The sequence below is a fragment of the Mastomys coucha genome, unplaced genomic scaffold (assembly GCF_008632895.1).
Source record: "Mastomys coucha isolate ucsf_1 unplaced genomic scaffold, UCSF_Mcou_1 pScaffold15, whole genome shotgun sequence".
Classification (NCBI taxonomy): domain Eukaryota; kingdom Metazoa; phylum Chordata; class Mammalia; order Rodentia; family Muridae; genus Mastomys; species Mastomys coucha.
In genome coordinates, this window is record NW_022196897.1 from 10,297,439 (window position 1) to 10,302,906 (window position 5,468).

Below are 5,468 nucleotides of genomic sequence, written 5' to 3' on the forward strand. Positions count from 1 at the left end.
CCCACGCAGACAGGAAGCTTGGGGTCCCCTGCGCACCTCTTGTGCACTTGACCTGTGCCAGGCCTGGGGCTCCCTCTTCTCCCTTCCCTTGCCTCCCAGTTCTGTTTTAACAGATTTTCTGCTTAAATGCTACCAGGTCTTAGGGACCCCATTTTAAATTGAGCTAATCTTGGAACAAAACATCCCCTGAGGTAATTTAGGGCACCTCATGGTAAGTGGTAGTCTGAGGACACATATCTCAAAGTGTTTCCCTTCATTTAAAACTTTAACTGCAATTCTGCTCTGTGAAGGCTCTCTTTCCCTCTCAGTCGCCTTTTCTTTGTAAAAGTGTGGTAAGGATGAGTTTGAATACCAGACACGGGTTTCCTAATTTAGTTTGGACTGAAGATGCAGAAAATGTTTTAAATCATGAAAGACAAGGATGCTCTTGTATACCACCTCCACCCCTAGAACCCCCCAGTACAGGCCCCTCACTCAGACCTTACCACGTGTACCTCTTCATTTCCCTCACAATGTAGTTCTGGGCTTTCATACTGCGGTGCAGAGTGACATGTGCTCTCCTAGAGCCTCTCAGCATCTCTGTTCAAAGAGTATTTTTGTGATAGGAACGCGGAGTAAAAGGGAAAAGCAGAGCGGACAAGAGGCTGTGGGTTTATCCTCCATACAAGAGTGATATAGTGTGAACAAAAAGCAAGCGCGTACTCCACTGCTCGTTTTTAAAATCTGGGACTCCAAACCGAAACTTCAGAAAGGAAGCCTTGACTTTCAGACTACATACACCAGGAGTTTTGCCTTCAGGGCCTTCCTAAAACACAGGCACATGAGCCTGGAGAGGAATGCTGGCTAGCAAGATAGCAGAAGATAAGAAAAGAGTCACTTGTACTGAACGTACTTCCAGGTGGTGCTTCCTGTCTGTCAGTGAACTCAGAGTCTTAGCAAATAGTGTCATCTTCAAACTATAGCACTTAACTTTTACATTCTTACAAATATTTGTGACCCTTCTGGTACTTGGTAGATTCCGGTTGTTGCTATACATCTGTCGGATACTAGCTAGACAGGAATGAACTTAATTACATTGTTTTAACCATACTGGAACTCAGGTAGCAAATGAGATCATACCATATAAGAATGAAGACAATGACAGCACTGGGAAGGGGTCAGGTGGATCGCATGCCGCTTCAATCTTGTATTCAATACCAGAGGAAAAGGAGACTATGTTAACAGACTTTGTTATAAACTGAAATATAAACCATCAAAAATTTTGATGGTTTTTGTTTCTGAGAAATTCCTCTAAAAAGGCAAAGTAATTTCTGGTCCCTATGTAAGTTTCCAACATTCCATTGTATTGCATTTCAACAACCTTCAGTTACTTTTTTTTTGGGGGGGGGGGCGTTCCAGACAGGGTTTCTCTGTGTAGCCCTGGCTATCCTGGAACTCACTCTGTAGACCAGGCTGGCCTTGAACTCAGAAATCCACCTGCCTCTGCTTCCCAAGTGCTGGGATTAAAGGCGTGCACCACCACTACCCGGCTGAGTTACTATTTTTTGAGAAATGTAACTTTGAAATATGTAGTTAATTACACATGCTCACTAGGCTCTGTAGCATCCACTACATTTTCTTGGAAGTTTTATATTGTCAGAGTATATACCCATTCTCCACCATAGTTTCACCATATGTCACAGATAAATTTAAAAAAAAAAAAAGCTATAGATCTTTCCATATTATATAGTAAGCAATTTATAAAGTTCATTGCCATGAATGTGAGTTGTGCTACTTTGATTTCTCAAATGGCATTGTTGCTTTTTATTTCTATTTATTTCTAGTCCTTTTCTATTTCATTTTACCTCTTTTGATAAGTAAGCCTTTTAACAAATCGATAGTTTTTTAGAATAAATTCAATTCATGCTCTGTAGTCTATCAAACTATAACATTTACAGCATTATTGAATGATCTTAGGAACTTTCAAAATGGAATAATCTAAAATAAATAAGACAAGAATGGACGTTATACACATAATTGGAAGGTAATTTTATGCAATGTTTTGAATAATTATGTGTGTGAGAAAAATTGTACTTTGCAGCTAAGTGTCTGGGTGCCTTTCCTGCCCCTTGGAGATGCTGAATAAATTCTATATTGTAGGTCGTGTCTGGACTCTGGCATGTCTTATGAGGTTAGATTAAGCCTCAAGACTGAACATTTTTTAATTAATATGATTGATCCTTTCAATATGAAAATTTGTGTTTTGTATCAATTCCCTCATCCCAAATGATGAGTATCTTAAAAAGTTCCAATATTATATGAATTCACTATAAATTAATTACATTGTATATACATTGTAAATATACAATAGGGGTATTTGGCAAGGGCACTGGTTGTACAGTGATGTATATATGCTTTATAGTTATATCAAAGAATTAACTTTCAAAGGCAACTTAATAGATCTGAAAAAACAGTACTTCTCTAGGGAGAAGAGGAGAGCAACACAAAGACCTGATGCCACGTCTCCCAGTCCAAGAGATGGGACGGCAGCTGGGGACTAGAGGCCACCACTGCCACCCGTGTGTCCCTACTTCCCAGCCAAATTTTGCCACTACCACTGAGGTTCAAAATGTCTCAAGCCCAAGACCCAGTTTGCTCTCTAGTCCCGATTTTGAGACAGTAGGGAAGATAAAATACCACATCAAGCCTTCACACTTCTCAGTTCAGACTCAGGAGCTTCGGTTCAAGACTACATTCCCTGAGAGTAGACTATAAACCTGAATCACTAAGAACCATGTTATTAAACCTATTTCCTTCTTTCTCTTGAAACTTGGGTTCCCTTTGGAACATCATGTGGCAGGAGTATATAATACTATTTTTTTTAATCAGGTAACAGCTTAAACCCTTTATCTAAGTTCTTGAGACCAGAAGTTTCATATTTTGGATTTTTGGGGGTAGAGGATAGAATGTTTGAATATACAAGAAATATCATGATGATCATTATGAACATGAGATTCATTTTCTTCATATGCACTTATACACAGAGTTGGATGGTACATTATGCAATGTTGTAAATTATTCATACATGACAAAAGTTTATGTATTCCAGCTAAGGGTGTAAGAAATATTTCCTCACTTATGAAGGCAAAATAAGTTCAGTGCTCTGTACCCATATTTTTGACTCTGAACTGGTGTGTGTGGTCCCATGTGGAATTTTCTGTTTGTGACATCATATTGGTGCTCCAAAATACGTCAGATTTTGTAAGATTTAAGGTTTGGGGTTTTCAGAGTTAGAGATGCTTAACCAGACCAAGATGGCTTAATTACCATGTGACTAGCACATCTAGACTTGTATACTCTAGCTCCTTTTTGTCACTGAAATGAAAGCATAGACAGGTTAAGAAATGTACGTTGCCAGTGACATGGGAAAGAACTGATACTGACTTGGAGAAGTTTGATAACAGCACCCTTCATCAGGCACAAGTGCTCAGAAGAGGCAGAAGATGGGGTCAGTCCTCAGTGAGCTTGTAGCCTAGAAGTGGGGAGAAAAGCAGACAGTGATAACTCTACATGGAACTAAAGTTGTGTTGTGTGTGACCACATAACAGGCCAGAGGAGGGAAAGAGGATGAATGGAAGAGAGCCAAGCAAAATAAGCAAACTTGCCGTGTGACAGATGGAAGACAGATAGCATCCTCAACTCAAAAGTTATTACCTTTGTTTTTGGAAAAGTAATCTCCTTTGGCCCAATACTGTTTTCATTCTTTATTATATCCAAATTCCTCCAGTTGGACTACTGGCTTGATTAAATCAACATCATAATAAGTCTAATCCTTTCTCTAAATCTATTAGAAGTCTTTCTGATTTAAACTTATAAAAAAGACTCATCAGAGATATGCCTGTTTGCTAGGAAGGAGATAAGTGCTTAAGTTCAGAGAAATTCTGCTCCCATCCAGTGCTGGAAGATTCATGTCCAGGTAATTACATCCTGTTAGACGGAGAGAGATCAGAATTGCCACTGGAAGAGTAAGCTGTGAATGGGCAATTTTTTCTTTGATTTTATTATGAAATAATGATTTTTATTCATATGAATGATGATTATATATTATTCATATGTTCATATATTCATATATTCACATGTATATGTGTGTATGTGTGTGTGTGTGTGTCTGTTGAGAACCACTGCCATAGAGAAAACTTACTGGCTTGTTCCTCATGGCTTGCTCAGCCTGCTTTATTATAATAAAACCCAGGACCACCACACCAGGGGTGGCCCCACCCACAATGTACTCATCTCTTCCCCATCAATCACTAATTAAGAAAATGCCCTACAGGCTTGCCTGCAGTCCAGTCTTTTTTTTTTTTAATAAGTTTTATTGCAATATGATGAGAAAAGTTACATGATTTCAATTTATCTGAATTTGTTAACATTTAAAAACATATTTTAAGTAAATAGAATTAAATCACATTCTTGTTTTCCTTTTGTACCCCAACTCCTCCCAGAGACCTCCCTTTCAATACCTACAATATCTTTTTTATCATATTCTTTAAAATTTATAAAATATTATAACAATAAGAGTGAGTATTATAAAAGTTGTTTGATATAAAACAACAATCAATTTAACAGTCTTATGTAGATGCTTGTCTACAGCAATACTAAAAATACAAACATTTTTCTCAATAGAAATTTTAAATAACTCTAAATGTATTATCTGTATATTTCAAAATCACTACTAATATTTTCTTAAATGAACATAAATATATAAATTGTTTTTGTTTGTTTTGTATTTAGTAGAGCTTAAGATCTTGGCTCTTACTGTGCTAACTTGATACAAGAGTTACAAACGTCAAGCAAAGCATTCAGTCTCACCCTTTGTTGTTCTCTTTCCTAAAGCCCCCTCCCAATTTAACTGTTTACATTACTTTTGGGTATATAAATACTTTTAAAATATATAAGCTGTTCTGAAAACCATAGTATACTGTAAAAACATGAAATAAACAATACCACTAATAGAGAGGATGAGATAGGAGAAGCAAGATCTCAAGACCATTATGTTGTACGCAGCAAGATACTGTCATGAACAAACAAGCTGAAAGTGTATATGGATTATATAATATTGGACCTATTTCTCCAATTACCAAATTAGAGAGATCATTGGATGACAACAAATTTCTAATTCCTCATGTTTTTGGATTTCAATCGATTAGGATATGTTGGTAATATTAATTTTCATGTTAAGATATTAATAAAAAGTAACTTCCTATTGCTTTTGTTATAAGAGGTGGAATTAGACTTGTGTGGATTTGTTGAAAGATTACTTTCTTGCTTCTTCTAGGATGTAGTTTTGCTCCTTATGTTGATGTTTTTCATGTATTATCCTTTGTAGGGCTGGATTTGTGGAAAGATATTGTGTAAATTTGATTTTGTCGTGGAATATCTTGTTTTCTCCATCTATGGTAATTGAGAGTTTTGCTGGGTATAGTAGCCTG

The 5,468-nt window shown here is 36.9% G+C and overlaps 1 protein-coding gene across 1 annotated transcript in view; it reads left to right on the top strand.

The window, feature by feature from the left end:
- Apbb1ip (amyloid beta precursor protein binding family B member 1 interacting protein) overlaps window positions 1-5,468 on the top strand; it is a 120,751-nt gene that overhangs the window by 338 nt on the left and 114,945 nt on the right. The window lies entirely within an intron of this gene.